The sequence below is a fragment of the Pongo pygmaeus genome, chromosome 2 (assembly GCF_028885625.2).
Source record: "Pongo pygmaeus isolate AG05252 chromosome 2, NHGRI_mPonPyg2-v2.0_pri, whole genome shotgun sequence".
NCBI lineage: Eukaryota > Metazoa > Chordata > Mammalia > Primates > Hominidae > Pongo > Pongo pygmaeus.
In genome coordinates, this window is record NC_085930.1 from 183,698,116 (window position 1) to 183,719,366 (window position 21,251).

The 21,251-nt window shown below is 37.4% G+C and overlaps 1 protein-coding gene across 15 annotated transcripts in view; it reads left to right on the forward strand.

Annotated features, from left to right (window-relative positions):
- The window catches only part of NAALADL2 (N-acetylated alpha-linked acidic dipeptidase like 2), a 1,372,789-nt gene that overhangs the window by 90,787 nt on the left and 1,260,751 nt on the right, over positions 1-21,251 (forward strand). For 9 of the 15 annotated variants that reach the window (XM_054481096.2, XM_054481101.2, XM_063662440.1 and 6 more), the window contains one exon: positions 6,531-6,593. The exons of 5 other annotated variants lie outside the window; for them this stretch is intronic. The gene's annotated coding sequence lies outside the window, so the exon portion shown is untranslated. Of the gene's footprint in view, positions 1-6,530; positions 6,594-15,837; positions 15,987-21,251 lie in introns of all 15 variants that reach the window. One more of the 15 variants, XM_063662435.1, reaches the window with a different exon arrangement.

A 21,251-nucleotide genomic window follows, 5' to 3' on the forward strand; every position in this document is an offset into this window, starting at 1 on the left:
CCTCTTTTAAAACAGAATGCGTTTAACAACACACAAGTCGCCTCTTGAATGCTTTGCTGCCTAGAAATTTCTTCCACCAGATATCCTAAATCATCTCTCTCAAGTTCAAAGTTCCACAAATCTCTAGGACAGAGGCAAAATGCACCAGTCTCTTTGCTAAAACGTAAGAAGAGTCACCTTTGCTCCAGTTCCCAACAAGTTCCTCATCTCCATCTGAGAACACCTTAGCCTGGATTTCATTGTCTATATCATTATCAGCATTTTGGTCAAAGCCATTCAAGTCTCTAGGGAGCTTCCAACTTTCCCAAATTTTCCTATCTTCTTCTGAACCCTGCAAACTGTTCCAACCGCTTCCACATTTTCAGATATCTTTTCAGCAGCACCCCACTCTACTAGTACAAATTTACTGTGTTAGTCCATTTTCATGCTGCTGATAAAGACATACTTGAGACTGGGCAATTTACAAAAGAAAGAGGTTTATTGGACTTACAGTTCCACGTGGCTGGGGAGGCCTCACAATCACAGCAGAAGGTGAAAGGCATGTCTCATATGGCAGCAGATAAGAGAAGAGAGCTTGTGTAGGGAAACTCCCAATTTTAAAACTATCAGATCTCATGAGACTTATTCACCCACTGAATGGGTGAATACTTACCCCCCACTGGATCCCTCCCACAACACGTGGGAATTCAAGTTGAGATTTGGGTGGGGACACAGCCAAACCATATCACTGGGTGACAAAGGAGACTCCATCTCAAAACAAAATGAAAAACCTACAGACACAGAAAGTAGGAAGTGTGACTTAAAATATTGAATGGAACAATAATTCATCTCTTGTATGATCATTTTATTTTGTGAAACTATGAACAAATTTGTTGAAGCAATTTATTGAGGTAAAGCACACTGACCTGCAGTAGTAGAACTGTAGGTTCATATGACTTCTGAAGAAGGCAAATACAGTATTAAAGCATTAGGACAAATACACAAGCTATAATGAACATCGTTTACTTAGCCCAAATTTAGTGTAATTAAAAAGAAGCCTGGTTATTGATACTGACATTTTCATTTATTTGGCCCTACGTTTCTATGCATGGTGTATGTTTCTATTTCTTTTATTTTTTAATCAAGTTTTTCACATTTTCTTTCACATTTGCTCATTTTTAGTCCTTTTAGCCATTATTTCCATGGCTCTGCATTTTTTTTTATCCTTTTGGTTCTGTCTTAGCTTGGAGTCAAAAATTGCGACCAGCACTCAAGTTGAGCACTCATTGGTGCAAGAGTGCATAGTGGGATTACCTTCTAACTCATGTAATCTTGTGAAGAGACACTGCATCATCATTATCATCAGCAAATAAAATCCATGTAAAGGCCATCTCTCCAAAGTCTGCTTTCTCTTTTTAAAAGTAAATTTGAATAAACATTATGGGCAGAATTTATCAGGAGCAGAGTTCACTGAGAGTAAATCTTTTGTGAGGATTTTCAAACTTCCTATCGTTCATTTACAGGTAAGTGTAGTTTACCTGCTCTGGGGAAATGATGTTTATTATTTAAAAATCAGAAATGAAAGAAGAAACCCCAAAGTAAGATGATTTATTTGCTTTTTGGTAAACTCAATTCTGTTTTGTAACCTTTGAAACATGGATATGAGTGATTCTATTAAAATGTATACTCCCTCTAGCGTGTGTTAATCATTATTTCTCTGCTGGGCCTACGGATTACCTGTCTGCATTGTAATGCAACATTCCTTAATGTTTACAATAGAAATACCAGTGGTTCATAAGACATCTCATATTTCTGTGAATAAAATGGGATTTACAAGAAATAAGGACTTGCCTTCAGAAATACATTTCAAAATATTAAAGTCCTCATAAAAATTCCTAGAATTATTTAAATCAGTATTGATTTAGACTAATGAAATAAAATATCTGACCCCAGTGATTGTACTTTAATGCTCCAAAAGGTAGATGAAATCATTGCAAGTACAGTTTTAGTATAAATATAAACAGAGCAAAAAATAGGTACTTCATTTATAATTGTGTTCAATGCATCAGACATTTATTAAGTCTCTACTTTGTGAAGGTCCTTTTCAGTTTGCAGGGGAAGGGGGAGGGATGTAGAGATGAAGTCAGATCCCTGTCCTTGGGTGAGGAGGACTGAGACAGACATGAGCACCTACAACTTTTTTTAGAGTATGAAGATCCATTACTATAACATAAAAGCAGTAAGTGATCCAGAAATAAGGAGATGATCCCAAACCAAACTCAGGCCGTGAGATTTCTAGCTCTGCCAAGTTCTTACCACTATTGAGAGGTCACTCTTATAAATATTTGAGTAGAGAAGGAAAGGAGGAGGGTATGGAAATTGCCTAAATTTAGGAGTAAGAGGGACAAAGGCCATTTTAGGAGGAGCTGTCCTACTGGAGTCAAATTTAATCATTGAATTCTATATGGAATTCAAAGAAGTACTGTTCAAAGAGTACTGTTCTCAGGTGCTTATAGAATAGTCAGGGAGAAAAAAATATAACTGGTTTCCCAAGCTACACTTAAGGAAAATTCGACTGAGCCCCTGTTTCACTACCTGATGTATTCTGGATGGAATGTGCTCTAAGGATTTCCGCCTGTGTTTTTTTCAGCACCCTTTCCCTTACTGCACGTTCTTAGCTTCAACCTTTCTACTCACTTCTCAACTTCACCAAACTGTATCCCCTGTTGACTTTTGCAGGAAATCTATCACATTAAGCATAACATGACAGTTATAAATTTATTGAGGATTTGGAGGGTCATAGCTGTGGGATATGATAAGGTTTCTCTTTAAATAACCTGAACAATCTTTTATTCTTTAATTCATAGTACCCCCCCTTCTCCTTTTTCTCTTTTTTCTCCTTTTTTCCTTTTTGCCTTTGTTAGATGCCAGGCACGCCAGAGTACCAGGTATAATCAGTACCAGCTCACATTCCTTTCCTTATTCGGAAAGAGGACTAACTTTCTAGCTCATTGCAGACACCGCTTTCCCTTTCCTCTCCACTTTCTTTTACGTGCCCACCTTATCTAAAAAAAGCAAATGTTTAGCCAACCGGGATTAGTTTAGACTGTATGACCCAACCCCAGCCAATGGGGAAAGGGTACAGGGGCAGGACTTGCATCAGGAATAAAGGCTCTCGTGCCCCTTTGTTCAGGTGTGCTGGCCAAGGAGGCACCCCTCTGCGTAGAAGTAAAATTGTTTGCTAAGAATCCTTTGAGTGTTCAATTTCCTTAGGATTTTGAGCATTATTCCTAACATAGGAAAAGAGATCATACCATTGAGGCCTCTTATCAGCTTCAACTCCTGTTTTGTCCTCTCTGTTAATCTCTATTGGCTCTCAAAAGCTACACCTCCTAATACATGTTGCTCTCTGACTCACCTAACAAATCCCATCCACCAAGGATAGTCTAGTCTTCTCCACAAAAATGCTGGTGAATATTTCTGAAATTATTCTTATTGTTAAATAAACAATACAGGAACCACAGAGGAGGTAGAGAGAGGAAGAAGCAACACAAAGGAAATTAGTTGGAAAAAAAAAACAAAACAAAACCCACAGATTTACAGTGTCTAATTGGAGCATAGTGATTATAGTGTATGTCACTTAAAGCTCCATAATAGATCTTATAGCAAAATTCTGATTAATCTCATTCCAACTGTGTAGTTGACAATAAAGCATCATTCCAAAGTATCCTCATTATTTCCTGGTCCAGGAAAGTATTGCTTAAAGAAAAGAGGACATTTCAGAAACAAAACTGTAGTCATTTTGAGAATAAGACATACAGCTGGCAAGAAATGCAAGCTATCTATAGAATCAATTAAAAACAAGATTATTAGGAAGTCATGCAATTATTGTGGTTGGATATTAAACTCATTTTCCTCCACTTTATAAACTTGGCAATAATTTTTTAAAAAGCAAATGCACATATATATGTGGGAGGTAGAAAATATATTTTGATATTGCACATTATGTGTATATAAAAATTGGAACAAATTAGTACTTATAAAAAAGTATTTAAAGGGCAGAATCTACTATTACATTTCTTATGTCTGTGTACATACTACACAATATTTCTTAGTAAAATGTGCTATGAAACCATTTAAATAAAACTAGGACATTGGTTAATTTCTAAGGAAAAGTAACGCATTTTTACCAGATGGTTTAATTCATAAATATTTCACAATATAAACCAAAAATTTTTTAACCTAAAGTTAGTCTTGGGATCTAGTCCATTTTTTCGTTTGTTTGGAATGCTATTTAAGTTCAAAATGCTTTGATGTTACCTGAATTTATTTTACATAATTCCAGATATTGGGCAAATTATTTGAGCAGCTGAATGACATTATCACAGATTCTGTTTCTATCATTCTGCTCTGCCATCCTTACGATGTTGGCTTTGGCGTTAGACTAACTTCCTCCCTGCTCCCAAGACGTCCAGAGCAGTCCTAGCCATCACATCTGTATACAACAACAGGAAACAAAGGATTTTTTCAGAAGGGTGGAAAACTTAGAAGCCCCAAGAACACCTTTCCTACCATCTGACTGGCTAGCTATGGATAACATACATACCCCTAAATTAATCCCTGGCAAAAGTAATGGCGCCATTATGTTTGAGTCTAATCAGGATCATCTTAAACTTGTGCATACAGTCACCCTCTCCAGAGTTGCTTGGAAAGAAAAAAGACACGGAAGATGAATCAGGGTCTTGTAAAGAAGAGAAAAAAGTGATTTGTTTGGGTAGCCAACAGTGTTTTTTGGAGAAAAATTGAACCAGACTTTAGGCCAGTGGTTCTCAATCTTAGCTGCACATTAGAATCATCTGAGGAATGTTAAAAAATATGTTGATTTAACTGGTCTGGAGTTACACTATAGCTATTGGCAATAAACACATCCTTCTGGTAATTTTAATGTGTCAGTTTGAGAGCCACTGCTCTAGGTAAATTAAAAGTAGAATAAAGAGACAAAAACCTTCATGAATCTGCACACATTTAGCTTCTCAAGCAGTTTTGTTTATGAGCTCTACTGAACATTACCTGAAAATTAACCATTGACTAGCAGGGCAAAATTACCAACACAAGATCTTAGACCAGTTAATTTGCCAAACTGAAATGGTGCTCACTGCCGTATTCATGGTACTTATTACAACAATGTATGATATTAGGGTACTTAAAGTACCCAGACAACTTTTATAGTCAACCTGAGTTCTAGTTTTATGTAAATATAGGAATACAGTATTAGTCCCATTTTTGTGAGAAAAACTGATTTGCAAAGTGGCTCTTAGTGGAAGAGACAGAACCAAAGCTAATAGTATTATCCTAACAGACAGGGTTCCCTCATTCTACTGTTGTTAGTAATTTTGTTATTGTATTTGAGAAATATCATTTGTTTTGGCTAAAGCAAAGCTTTATAATAGCTACCATTTATTGACAATTTGCTATGAACCAGGAGCTGTACTAGGTGATTTATTCCTGCCCCAACTTTTATTTTATCCTCATGACACTCTTATAAAGTAAATATTACTTTACAGATAAGGAAATTGGAACCCAGAGAGTTCATTATTCCTCCAGTGTCTCTTATTAGTTCATTTATCTGGGATCTGGATATGCCCATAATGCTGTGGGTTACATTGCCATATATAATTTGTTGAGTTTATCAGTTCAACAAATACCTATTGGTTGACTAATAGCTGATAGGTGCTGGGCTAGGCTCTGGATTGGATTGCATTTTCCCTCTACATTATAATTTACTTTTTTTTTCTTTCTTTAAGAAGTAGGTTTACAGCAGTTCATTTGCAGTTGCACCAAACACTTAACATCTGATCAAAGAATGACTGAATGAAAAAATGAATTCAGTATTTAGATTGTGACAATTTGCAGTTGCTCATATTACGAAGACTAATGAAATTTTGCCTTGCCAACAATTTGCTTTTCCTTAGGAACATCAAATATAAAAATAAAAGCATTTTTAAAATGCAGCTTAAAGTATACTCCCAGATACTTTCAAGCAAATACTGAGTTTCTGGTATGTATGTCTTGAGTTGTGTTGACACTCCATATTACTGTTTTTAATGAAAAAAGCATTCTTAATGAGAACAGGTAATTGGTCTGAACAGCTGACATTTATTTAGATACTTGATTTAGAATGTTTTCTACTGATTGAAAGATAGGGGGAAAATAAACTGGGCCATGGCTATTCAGGACTGGCTAGTTTAGTTTTTCATAGAGATAACATTTTCCAAATTACTGAGATACGATATTGAAAATGAAGGACAACCTTCTTGTTGGGTGAAAGTGTTAGAATAGCCCTAATGCAGAATCTCATTAAAGCAACTGTCAAGATTCCTCTATTTTACCATCACCTCCCCTATTCTGTAAGAAGCAACTGTCGTTTTGAGTGAGTGTACTACCAAAGAGGCATTTACAAATAAATGAAAAATGTCACAATTGATTTCACTCGTTTCAGAATACTGTGTGTCAGCTTTGTCACAAACTGTCTTTGCTACTTTCTGTTTTAGATCTCCCAGCTGGACGTTCAAAATAGCTTTTGATGTCTTAGGGCGTCTTTTATTCAACCCTAGGTAAGCCCTCTATTGGTGACCTTTTATAAATATTTGTAAGGCTGTTTGAAGTGTTAGAGAAAATGAAAACCCTTTCTCTCTGTAACTGCTGTTTTTGTAAAATAGCATCCAGATGTCAATTGTTTACATACATATTTGGTCATCTTGGGGAATTGTTACCATTACAAAACATTGTAAAATTTTATTATAATATTTCACATTCTCTTCCCCAATACAATGGTTTGTTATTATGCTTAATTTAACAATAATGCAAATAACAATATTACTTGTAAATAACACATGGCAAAGTTCTTCCTGTATTTTGAAAGAACTCAACAAGTGTCTAAATTTATCTTGAATAAACAAGTCATATGATTTCTATGTAATATCAATGATACACATTCATTGTTGCCATCACTATAAACCAGTCCACCAACACTACTGCCATCACACTAATGTTATTGAAGACTTACAATGAGCCATATGCTTTGCTAAGCAATTCTGTGTATTGTAGAAATGTATCACAAGGGTGTCTGAATCCTAAATTAATATGGATTTGGAAAAAGACAACTAATTAGAAATTGCTAGCAATTGTTTTTTATTATGGATATTAAATTAAAGGGAAGCAAATCTTCATATAGTTATACTGTAAGAGATTTTAATCAGTATAATTATAGATCATGCTATCATTTGTGATTATTTAGCTTACTACCATTGACTTGAAAGATCATGGAATGGACCAATTAACAATATTCTATTTCTCTTTGAAATAGAGGTTTAAGCAGTTCATTCATTCAACAAATATTTATTGAGCACTATTAAGTGCCAGGTAGTTTACATTGAAGACGTGATTGTGAAGAATATGTACCTACTCTTGAAGAGTTTAAAGTCTAGTGAGAGTCAGGAAAACATACAAGTACAACATAGTGTGATAAGTGGAACAATAGCGATAGCATGGAATACAATACGAGAAATGATGTGGGCACCTAAGCCAGGCTAGGTATGGCTACTCAGGGAGTGATGTGGCAGTAGAATGTGGAAGAATAATTAAATTTTGAAGAAAGGGACAGATTGTGAATGTCCTCATAAGCCATATTTAAGAATTCAGATATAATCATGTACAGTGGCAGTTAAACTGGAAAGATTCATATAATATTGTACAAAGTCAGGCTGGTGATATTCTCACAGAGCCAGCTAACCATGTTTAATAACTAGGAAAGCAGGCTATTCTTCCTCTTTCACAGCTATATAAATGGAATATATTTTCTAGAATATAAGAGCTTTGTGAGCAAGAACCTGGTCTAATTTCCTTGATTCCCCAGGATCTATTGCGCACTTTACACATAGAAGCTCTTAGTATTTATAGTGTGGAATGATAAAATTAAATGTAGACATCTAGAAAATGGATAGGTTGCCCCAGCAGAGGCTCCCTCAAAGGTCAACTATTTATAACTATATACTCTTTTTATCACTGATCAGTTGTCACAAATGGCAAAATTCCTTTCCACATCTCCTTTTTACTTTTAGATTCACAATGACAGTCTTGTAAACCAAAAATAAAATTCTAAGTCCTCAGCCAATTGAATGGACCCCTCCTGTTGGCCCACGGCGTTCCTAAGTTAACCGTAAAAATTAGTTCCAGCCAGGATGGGAAGTGGAGGTTGGACCTACCTCATTATATTATCCAGCTTTTGGAATTTAGGCACAGCTGGCAAGCATTTAACATTCAAGCAGAGACCGCGAGACTGACAATGCAGACTCTTTGTAGCAATGAGATACCAACATGACAGCTGGTCCTAAAAGAAATCGAAGTATTTTACCCAAAATAAATTTACTTGACATATTTTGAAATGACTCTGCAAAGCTGTCCCTAATGGGACAGAAGGGGAAAAGAAAAAAGACCTTCCCTTTCCAGGTGTCTTCCCTGAACCAGGAGAGAATTAACTAAGATTCTGGCATTTTTTTAAGTTGGATAAGAAACATTTACAATCTATTCTCTCTGAAGCCTGCTACCTGGAGGCTTCATCTGCATAATAAAAACCTTGGTCTCTATAACCCCTTATCTTAATCCAGACCTTCCCTTCTATTGATTCCAGGTCTTTGGATAAACTCTTTCAACCAATTACCAATCAGGAAATCTTTGAATCCATCTTTGACGTGGAAGGGCCCATTTTGAGTTGTCCTGCCTTTATGGACTGCACCAATGTACATCTTAGGTATATTGATTGATGCCTTATGTCTCCCTAAAATGTATAAAACCAAGCTGGAGCCTGACTACCTTGGGCTCATGACCTTTTGAGGTTGTTCCACAGTCATGTCCTTAACCTTGGCAAAACAAACTTCTAAATTTATTGAGATCTGTCTTAGATACCTTTTTGTTTGCAGTCTTCATCAAAGAAAATCAACATAAAATGCAATTTTTCAAATAAACAATTTGATAATATGTGTCAGTAAAATCTATGTAAACAAACTAAAGAATTGAATAAAACTAAAGAAAATAATTTTCAGCGAAAACAATAACCAGTATGTCCAATATTTATTTAACTCTGGAAAATATATACTCAAATACATTACAAAAGCTTTCTTTTACACACAGAGACATGAAAGATAACTATCATTAAATTAATCATATATTATAAGATAATATACCAAGGAGATAAATTTGGTTTGTTTTATAATAAATTGTTTAATGAGGAGCCTTTAAAAATTATGGTACTATAATTCACAAATCACAAAATTCTTTATTTTAATAGTATATATCATTTTATAGTGTGGACACTTCTGGTTTTGTTTAACCCAATGTGGATTCTGTCTTTCTTGCCTTTGTAAAGTTCTTCATTCTGGAGAATTACCTATGACCTGCCTTTCTAGGGTTATTTCTTTAAAATGTGCTATCTTATGGTCACCTTACTTACAGATTTGTCTGTGAAAGCAGTAGAACATTTCTGTGAATTTATTTTTGTTGTGGCCACATCAAGTTCTGAAAGGACCGTGAATACTCATCCAAGGCACAGAGTAGTATATCAGCTCTCATTTTTTTAATTGATCTAAGGATCACAAACTAATAGTTTCAATAAATCCAATAATTTTGGTAGATCACTTAAAGCATTGTTTTCCAAAATGAAAATTCTTTAAAAAATTAAAAACCTGGCTATATAGAATATTCAAGCAATAAAGAAAACATGAACAAAGATGCCAAGAAACATAGAGCATCTGTCAACCTCAGAGTAACTGATGATTGCCCTGTTGTCCACAGGGTAACTGTAACATTTTGCCAAGAGAGAAGTAGGAAGTTCTGGAAAAAAAAAAAAAAAAGCTGCCCGATGTTTTGAAATAATGAGCATTTATCTATCTTGCTATCAGTTAAAATACAGGGTAAGAATGGTCAAATATTAAAAAGCCTAATGGAGGAGTACAAAAGTGGCAGAAACAAGTAATAGAACTGGGAAGTGTTGAACCAAAAGTTCACAAAATAGAATTTATTCTAGTAAGAGGGGGAAAAAAAAGCAGATGAGGCCAGGTCTGCCAGTAGGATGTGTAAACACCTGTGAGCTGGGCGTCAGTCAAGGGCTGGCTTCTGGCTAGCCTCTGGTTGGGCCAGGTGGTGGTAACAGTATGCAGCAGAGACTTCCTTGTTTTGGGGTCATTTCCTGTGCTTATTCTCTCTGTTGGTTTCCTTCTTTTGCTTCCACCTCCTCATTCTGACAGCACCTGTTCTATAATATTACTTTGGCAGGCAGCCTTGATGTACATTTTAACAAATTCTCTGTGCCAAGTTTTCTCTTTAAGTTACTAAAGGTAATTGTTAAAAAACTTTCAAAGCAAGTGGGATAAAACAAAATTGTTTTATGAAGACTATAATAGTCAACTATACTACTAGCCGGAAGACTTCTTATGAATTTTACACACTACATTAGCAGCTGGCTTGTTGACAAGAAAAACTTTAATAGTTTTTTATTGTCTCTACAATGGGGCCTAAATTTACCTCACTTCATTCATGCTAACATGCCCTATTTGACTTCTGTTTTCCTTTAATAAAGCTATTGAAGGAAACTGAGACAAAAGCAGTTGATTTGCATTAGGACAAAGCATTTTCCCAATAATACAATGTGACTCTTGACAACCTGTTGCCTTGGAGACTAAGAACTTTACATGTGAGTTTTGCTAATGATAGGCATTTTTAATTTATCTATGTAAGATTCAGTAGGATTTTCTTATCTTAATAGCTACTGCCCAACTATGTACCTTTTGCCATATGGAGGTAGAAGGGGAGAATTAAAATGCTCCTCTAAATAGGGATGGCACAGTTCCTGTTTGGAACATATTAGATCTACTGGAAGTAAGGTTTTGCATCCAGTAGAAACAGAGCTTTTCTCACATTATTTCCTCTTACCATGTTGCTCTTCTTTAACTCCAAACTCTTAAACTGAATATTTATCCCTGAAATATTAAAATTCAGGTAACATTAATTTCCAAGAAACCTTTTCTGAAGCCCCTTTCTCTCAATACCTATTATGCCACACTTCACATTCAATTTAATTTTAATTGGGAATGAAGTGAGATATGAATTATCAAGAGAATTTTCTCACAAATTCTGTTAACAGATTTTTTTTGATTGCCATATATCTGAATGATGTTTTTAAAAATTTTTACATTCCAATTTATGTTCTTCTAAATTAGAAAATTGGAATGTGTGACAACATAGCTTGATATGTGCTAAAAGCACAGGTGTCAGAAAGATGAAAGGTGATGGTTAAATAACATGAAGGTTAATAGTCAAGGAATTTGATAGCTTTACAAGTACAACATATTTACTTAATAAATTGAAAGTGGGTTAATCAGTCATTCAATATATTCTAAGTGTGTAGTATGTGCACGAAAATACACTAGATGCTATGAAACATTTTTTTTTAAAGCAGTTAATCAAAAAGCTTTAACTTGGCTCCATTTATGATTTTTATCATTGTGAAATGTAGAATTCAATATGTTTCCTCCTACACAACTCTTTCCCACTATAGGAAAACAAAATAGGCAGTAAAAAATAAAATAGGCAATGATTAGGGACATATTTAAGTATTTAATATTTGCTGATTGTGAGATAAAGACACTGCTGATGAGGCAGGGCAGATGAGCACCAAAATTGGGGCTTAGTCTGGGAGGATTCTTGGCTTCACTCAGGAAACAATTCAAGAGTGAGTCAGTGGTGGAAGAAAGCATGTCCGTTGAAGCAGCAGTGTACAGCAGAGTGACTACTTCTTGCAGGGCAGGCCTAACCCATAGGCAGTGTGCCCAAAGTATAGGCTGTGTATGGGCTGTTGGCCAACAATATTTACACCCATTTTTAATTCTGTGCAAATTAAGGGATGGGTTATTCAGAATTCTCTAGAAAAGCAACAGCAATTTCCAGGTGTTGCCATGGCATTTGTAAACTGTCATGGTGCTGGTGGGAGTGTCTTATGCTGATACACATCAGGGAAACTAGAAATTGCTTTCAAAGCAATTTGCCACTTCTGGCTGCTTTCTTCATTTTATCCTGTCAGGACCAAGAAAGAAGTCCTACTAATCTACCTCATTCACCCCTCAGAGAATATACACTCCTCCTTAATTAAGTTTAAGGGATTTGCAAAGGGCAGAGGTCTCTCTTCTGTTACTGTTTCCTCCTGATCTTATGGGCATGGACTCTGCTTAGTGTTGGAAGAGTAAACATCTCTGGATGCCTGATCTAAGGGGCCCAAAGGCAAGATGTCTTTATTTCCTGGGTCAGAAGATGGGATGAGTTGGAAGTCTGGTGCCAGCATCTTCTTTATATGGAAACTTTACCATTTGGAAGACACAAACTATAGTGAGAGGTTAAACAAGCAAGGGACAAAAATTAACAGTAAAAAGTTACGTATCAAAGGTCTCAGGAAAGGTAAAAGCCAGATAAGACTTCAGAGGGTGCTTTTGATAGTCAACCAGAAAGTTGGGGTCAATTCCCTGGTTATAGCTATGTAACCAGGTAGCTTGTTTATATATATATATATATATATATATATATTTAATATTAATCCCCACTTGTCCAGAGTTAGTAATATAGTTACAGCAAGTCTTATTAATAACTGCACAGACTCCACCTTGTTTAGCTAGTAAATAGTTGAATGCTAGTCTGTTGTCAAGGACTACATTTGCCAAAGAGTCTAGGGACTATTGAATTCCCTTTAATGCCTGACCTGTGTTAGTGGCCAGTGACTATAGGATTTGAGTCAAGTTTTTTAGGGTTGATTCATGGTGGATTAAGCCACCCCAGGGGGCTTCCAGTCCTACTTTTGCCCTGATTCCCACCAGAATTAATACTATTGCTTATTTCTGGTTTTCCTGGGTCTTATGGGGTTGTAAGCAGTGACCCCAGGAGGGGTCACAAGTTGAGACCCTGTGGGGTGTGACATCTATACTCTGCTGCCAAGTTGGGTTTATAGAGATATTTTTCCATTGCTCTAATGAGGATTGTCAAACCGCCCTTGTTTTCCACAAAGTTGTGGTATTACCACCTTCTGAGATTAGGTAGTTGTTTTTCCCTTGCAAGTTCTGATGTGGGAGGAGGCACCACATATGGTTTTTCAGTTACAAGTGGAATCTGATTTCCTTTTTCATGGCCTTGGGAACTTGGCCACTAGGGTTGGATCAGAGCATCTTAGGAATCTTCCATCTTCATGTCATTAACACAGCAATGGGTGCAAAAGATAGTGTCATTTGTGCACTGGAGGTCCAGGTACCCAGTCTTCCAGGTCCAGATAACAGGGGCAGGGGAAGTTCAGTAGAATTTAAGTGGGGGAGAGTTCCACCTAAGAAGTAGGGGACTGGGTATTTTGGGACCACTATGGAAAATTAGGAGATCTGAGGAGATGGCCATGAGATTTTCTGGATGTGACAGAAGGCGGAATTCTCTATCTTGGGGATGTTGATGACAGATTTAGCAACCATGATGATGATTTCCTGATACTATAATTTTTGAAATACTTGCTACAGAATTTTTTCCCACTCACACTGGATTAAATTAATTGGGAGAGCAAAGAGGATTAACAGAGGCAACATGGTGTCCGGTTGGGTCTTAGAGCGGCCTCTACACTCAAAATGGACAAAAGAGTTGTTTCCTAGGAGAAGGCAGTTTGCCAAAGTAATAGAAAAGAACTATTATAATCAGGAAGAAGAGAAAAATTGTGTCTGTGCCCACCCATAGCATTATGTTACCACTTTTGGCTGAGTGTTGATTCTGTTAAATAGGTAGAGGAGGTCTTCCAGAGGTGTAGGTTGTCATATCCTCCTCCTGTGCCTGTGGGGACTCAAAAGAAACAAATTTAATCTTAGACAGGTGCATCCAGCCAGTGACCCCCCCTCAAAGCCCAACAGCAGCAGGAGTACCCAACAACACTTGATAAGGGCCCTTCCATCATAGTTGGAATTCATCCTAGGGGAATCCTTCTTTCCAAGTTTTTAATAGGACTAAGTCTCCTGGTTGAACAGAGAAGCTATTCTTTTCCCTTGTAGGAAAGGGCAATATTTTATTTCCATATTTTTGAAGGGCCTTTTGAATCTGACCTAAATTCTAAAGCAGAGGGCATAGTGAGGCATGTTCAACCCCCTGTTTTCCATCATGTCTTGAATTAGTTTTCCAGGTTTCTTATAACAAATTAAATGCTTTAGGCCAGATGAGAATGGAAGTTGATGGACATCCACTAGCCCTTAAAACCCTTTTTAAGCAATATAAGAATCAAAAACCAAAAGCCAAACATATGGGTACCCACTAAGAAAAATCAAGAGTATAGAATCAAGTTATACTGGAGGAAAACATTGCTTTTATAGACCTCTAAGATAAAATATTTCAGCATCAACTCATAACAACAGTAAGAACCAGAGGAGAAAAAAATTATAGAAGCTGTTGAAAAAGCTGAAGGAGAGAGTTATCATCTCAGGCTTTCTCAATACCTTAAGAAAACCTTGTTTTAACATAGAAGACCATTTTTTAGAAAAATTATTATAAACAATTCCCTTTTAATGACAGCCAACTTAATCACATACAAAATTTCTCATAAATTTCCCTTCACAAACTTTATCACAACTTACACAGACGATTTATAACATGCTTAGATTTTCTGACTTGTCTTACACTACCTATTCCTTAAATAACCAGTCATTTTACTTTAGGACAATAATTTACCATACAAGATCTTTTTTCATACACAGTTATTCTCTTTTATTTATAACCTTTCTTAACAGAAATATATCTTCACATCTATAACTTTCTTCACATTTCTCTCCCCTTCTTAACTGGTTCCTTGCTACTTGGTTTCATAACTAGCTTTTTCAAGTTCATAGCTTGAATCAACCTTTAGATAACTTCTAAATTAGATATAATTATTTTTTTCTAAATAAGAATATATCTTAATTCAGTATTTGTTTTTTTACCTGCCACATGAAGGGTTACCCAGGGCTCTTCTGTGGAGATGATAAGGTGTTCAGTGGCAGTCCTGGTGGACCTCAGGCCCTGTCAGTCTTGGGCTTGATTGGCCCAGGCCCCCCGTGAAGCTTGTTACAGTCCCTTTTCCAATGGCCATCTTGCTTACAGAAGACACACTGATTCTGGCCCATGGACCATTGAGTCAGGCGCTCTCGTCTGGACATCTGGGACATCAATCTCATGACATTTCCTTGGGATGGGTAATCCTGAGTTGGTGGAGTGACTTAAGGCTGCCATTAATAATTGTGCTTTTGGGCTATTTCTTGTGGTTCCCTCCACCTCTTTTGCCCTGTACCTATTGTTATAAATTCTAAAGGCCATGTTTAATGGTTGGCTCATAGAGGTTTGAGCTCCCATTTCTGCCTTTTGTAGCTTCCTCCTAATGTCAGTGGTAAATGGAATGATACAGTACGTACCCAGGAGAGCTTGCCCTTCCAGGGAAGTCTGGGTTTGCATTTGTATATTTTCTGAGTATCTTAATCAAATGGCCCTGAAACAGAGAGGGATTTTTGTTCTTCTCCTGAGATACTTCTCTAACCTTGTCATAATTAGCTGGTTTAAACACACACTTTTTAATATCTTTTGTTAAACAAGTCACTGTGTGATTTCTGTGTTTGAAATCTTGGGATACCTTCTGATAATCCCACTGGGGGTCTAGATCTGGGATCATAGCTTCACCCATGTGATAAATGGCAGGACTCTGGTTAGGAGCAGCCATTCTGTCAGCATATTTATGGGCACTACCCATAATCCTTTGTTTCTTTTCTACAGTACAGCAGGTTGACAATAATATTTGCAAGTCATGCCAAGTTAAGTCAAAGGACATGATCAACTTAACAAACTCCTCTATAAACTTCCCTGGATCCTCTGAAAACTGGCCAATTTTTTCTTGCTGAAAGCTAAATCCGACGTAGCAAAAGGTACATGTACTCTGATTGTCCCCTCATCTCTGTCACCTACCTCACACAATGGACTCAGGTTCTATTCTGGGGGCTACTTAGGGCCCCACTCCTGGTAGTACTGGTTGTGCTTACTTCCTTGGGCAGCAAGAGGAAGGGGCTAGTTGGATAAGGGGGAGGGGTGCCTGATGACCTTAGGGTAGAATCCTCTGCTAGAGAACTGGTGGAATCTCACCTCAGGATTGGAATACTAAGTAGACTATGAGGAGGGCATGGGTCTTCTAGGGGGAGCAGCTAGGAGGGGATCACCTGAGATATCAGGCATGGCTTCTTGGTGCCTGGGAAAAACATGAGTCAGACACATTCTACAATTCTCCTTTATGTCAGGATCATAGTAGAGGACCATGAAAGCCTGTAAATAAGAATTTTTTCCCCATTTTTCTTCTTTTTTACAAAACACATCTAATTGTAAAGTGGTATGATACTATAAAGAGACTTTTTTCTTTTTAAGCATTGTAATTTAAATTCTCTCCAATTGCCTAAAAGGCACCGTAGTGGTGAGTTTTTCATCTCCTGGTGATGGGTAAGTGTCCTGTCTGTGCCCCCTTGGGTATTGGGTGAACCAGGAAATGAATCTTCTGGCTAAGTGGTCAATTCAAAGTCCCTGCCATTTGGGTGCCTTGGACAGAAGCACACCTGACCAGCTATGTAGTTGTCCCCCATTCTCTCAGTCCTTTCTCCCCTAATGTCATTGTTTTTTCCACCAACCATTTTATCTTCCACCATGAAATATATATTTTGTTTGCAGTTTTTGCTTTGGCTCCCTGCTAACTGTATTTGTGCAGTTATTTAAGGCAGGGCACTTGGTTGTGAGAGGTTCTGCCATTGTTGACTCTGGGATGCCAGAGTCACATTGTTCTCTGACCCCAACTCGGCCATTGGGGTTCACTGTTGCCTGTCCCCCAGATGCTCCAGAATTTTTGGCATTTGGTATGGGAACTCTCCTTGGACAATACTCAGGTCCTCTGAGTTTTTTGGCATTTGATACTGTTGGCCATTCCCTGCATATTCCAGAGTTTTTGGCACTGGCATTCCGTCTAGGATTGTGGGTTAAGAGTCTCATCCTAGGGAATTCTCGGTCTTGGCCTTTTCTTGTTTTCTACCCTAAATTTATAATTTTCCATAGCAGCATATTATTTTCTTATTTTCATTTTATTTACACTTTTTCTTCTATACATACATAGAAATACATATTTTGTCATACTGTATTCACTGGAGGATGCAGTCATCTATGGCCCACTCATTTCTTATCATCCACTTTCAGGACGCTTTGCTACAGGAGGTGGGAATTTGCAGGGGAAAATAATGGAACTCTTGCTAAACTGAGAGAAGCTTCTGTGTCTGATAGAGGTCCTTCTTAGACATGGGGACAGTAGAAAGCATCCTGAAAGATGATGGCTCTGAAATGAGTCTTTGGCTAGTGTTACACCTATGCTGTTAGCAGCTCTTTAGTATTGCAGCCTGTGTGTTACATCGCTGCAGCTTCTATTGCTGATTTCACCTTGCTGCTTCACCACCACCTCTTGTCTTCTTGAGCCACACATTTGGGCACTAGATGATGCAGGGCAGACCAGCCCAAAAACAGAGGCTTAGCCCTGGAGGGTTCTTGGCTTCACTCAGAAAGGAATTTGAGAGTGAGCTGGCAATGGAAGTATGCAGGTTTATTGAAGTGACAGTGTACAGAAGAATGACTGCTCCTTGTGGAGCAGGGCTAACCCACAGGCAGTGCACCCAGAGTAGCGGCATATGGGCTATTGGCTGGCAGTATTTATGCCCACTTTTAATTACATACAAGTAAGGGGCGAGTTATTTAGAAATCTCTAGGAAATTGGCGATAACATACAGATGTTGACATTTCATTTGTAAACTGTCATGGCACTGATGGGAATGTCTTATGCTGATGAACAGCAAGGGCGACTACATATTGCCTTCAGCACCATTTGCTGGCTCTGGCCAGTTTCTTTCATCCTGTTGGGACTGGGAAAGATGTCCTGCTGGTCTCCTGCCTCATTATGAGAATAATTAGAGAAGGGCTAAATATGTGTGCTGTGGAATTTTCAGAGAGGGCATTTTAGAGGTGATATGACTTGAGCTGGACTATGACAGATGGGGAGAATTTGGGTGGCTGAGCAGTAAATAGAAAACTTTGTGGGATTACACAACAGCATGAACCATAGAGGTGGTACTTTAGCAGGTAATGTCAGGGAGATTGATAGTGCAAGAAGGAGACATTAGTGACTTGAGCAGAGGCTTTGTCCTGGAAAGTTATTAGATGTGAGAAACAGGTACAGCTTTAAACCTAGGCAATGGACTGTTGCAAGTTCTTGAGCTGGAAGTGCCATTATAATAATATCGTCTTCTGAGGAATTAGCTTGAGCTGGGATTAGAGGCAAGATGATTGGCTAGAGGAGAGTTGTGGGCGTTATGCACTAGATGAAGTCGGCTGAATGGGAGTGGTAATGGGGGAGTGAATGAAGAAATACAGTCTAAGTAATTAAGCTATATTTCACTGATACTTATTTCTTATTTACAAATATAGTACAACAATTAACTCATTCCAGAGACAGTAATTAGCAATCAGGTTAAATTACTTTGATTACCTCTTTTACATTTAATTAACAGCATTCTAAGAAAACTGCTTTCTAAGATGTTTTGTAGTCTATATCGTTTCTTTTTTGCTTTTCCTTTATTCTTTCCCTCTCCCTCTCCGTACTTCAGCCCATTTACTCTATCCCAGTCTTTCCTACTTTCCCTTCTAAAAGGACAAAATTTTAGGGTGTATTTTACTAAAGTAAAATGAATCAAAATAATCATGATTTTATGGAAGTATTATGTAAGCATAATTTAAAAGTCACATAGGCTGGCCAGGTGCTGTGGCTCACACCTGTAATCCCAGCACTTTGGAAAGCCTAGGTGGGTGGATCACTTGAGGCCAGGAGTTCAAGACCAGCCTGGCCAACATGACGAAAGACATGGCCAACATGACGAAGACAGCCTGTCTCTACTAAAAATATAAAAATGTGCCGGGCGTGGTGGCGTGCACCTGTAATCCCAGCTACTTGGGTGGCTGAGACATGAGAATCACTAGAGCCCAGGGGGCAGAAGTTGCAGTGAGCTGAGATCATGCCAAAGCACTCCAGCCTGAGTGACAAGAGTGAGACTCTGTCTCCAAAAAAAAAAAAAAAGGCTTAAAATGAAACAAAAACCCCAGCAACCCTCCAATACTTCTCTCATTCTTCCCACCCCAATCCAGTCCTTCTTCTAAGAGGCAACCATTTCCAACTTTTCCAGTTTTTTCTTTTGATAGCTCTATGCTTATAGTTATTTCTTGATTTTTAAATGGTTTATATTACCCACTGACTTCTTGTTTTATTGGTTGAGAATTTGTTTTTCTAGCTCTGACATCCAGCAATCTCAAATATTTTTCCTTCATTTTAATTAGAAATCATATGTGGTTGTTAAATTAGTGGTTTTTACATTTATAATATAATATACTATGTGAATATTTATAATAACTATGTGAATATTGTTTGAATCAAAACGTATGATTTGTTTTCTTTCTTATACATTAAAAAAGTCCTAGAATTCTTTCCTTTTTTGTTAAGTTTTTAGTAAATCTAAATCTTTCACTGTTTGCTCCCAAATGTTCCATCACAGATGTGTTAAATGTCTATCAATAATCTTTTAATTTTGTTTTGTTTTCTTTTTTTTTTTTTTTTTTAGACAGAGTCTTACTCTGTTGCCAGGCTGGAGTGCAGTGGTGCAATCTTGGGTCACTCACTGCAACCTCCGTCTCCAGGGTTCCAGCGATTCTCCTGCCTCAGCCTCCCAAGTAGCTGGGATTACAGGCACGCGTCACCACACCCACCTAATTTTTGTATTTTTAGTAGAGATGGAGTTTCACCATGTTGGCCAGGATGGTCTGGATCTCCTGACCTTCTCATCTGGCTGCCTCAGCCTCTGAAAGTGCTGGGATTACAGAAGTGAGCCACCACACCTGGCCTTAATTTTTATTTATGTATTTATTTGAGACAGAGTCTAGCTCCGTTGCCCAGGCTGAAGTGCAGTGGTATGAACATGGCCCACTGCAGCCTTGACCTCCTAGGCTTAAGTGATCTTCTCACCTCAGCCTCCCATGTTTCCAGGACCACAGGCATGCATCACCATGCCTGATTAATTTTTTAAAAACTTTTTCTAGAGACAAGGTCTTGCCATGTTGTCCAGGCTGGTCTTGAAATCCTGGGCTCAAATGATCCTTGTGCCTTGGCCTCCTAAATGTTGGGATTACAGGCACAAGCCACTGTGCCTTGCCTCAATAACCTTTTTAAATGGTCGAATTCATAAAATAACCCTTTAGCTACATTAAACTTTTTTGTTTTTGTTTTGGGCCTGATGATGTTCCTGTTGTATCACTTTATTCTCCTGCATCAATTTTAACTGTCATTTCTAGGCCAGGTAACTGTCATCCTGGAACTTTCCTTTTACCCTTTTATGTTAGGATTCTGTGTTACCTGCATCCAGTACCTTCCTAGGAAAGGGTGCCTGGGAAAGTTTTTTTGACTTCTTACATGCCTGAAATGTCTTTATTCTACTCTCCTGTGTGATTGATCATTTGGTTTAACATAGGCAGCTGCTTCTCAGAACTTCAAAGCCTTTGTTATCTTGTGATATTTCTTTTGACAAATCAGAGTCCATGCTGATGGTTGGTGCTTCTTTACTCAGAAAATTTTGTGATCACTTTGTTGGATATCTATATGCCTTTTCAAACTGGTCTTTCAGCTTGGTATTTTTTTTTTTGTTTTATTGTTATTGTTACTATTGTGATATTCTTTCTTGTGATTTCTGTCTTCATTTCTGAAACTTCTATTGGAAAAATGCTGGCCATCCTGTATTGATTCTCTGATATTCTCTCTATATCTTGTGATTTCCCATTTCCTTTTGTTTCTGATGAGTTCATTAGTTTTATTTTTTATTATTTTTTCATAATTTTTATGAACTCTTTATTCTGTGATTATTCCTATTGTATGGTATTCTGTTTTTCTTTTATTAATTATATAAATTATATATTTTATATATTTATATTTTGTTGAAATCTTACTCTCTGCATTGTCTCTGTTTCTTCCTGTTTTCCTTTTTTTCTGCTTTTTTGTTTTGGTCTTTTTCATGTTGAGGCATTTCTCATGTGTTTAATAATTGTTAAATACTAATTTTAAGAATGAAACACTA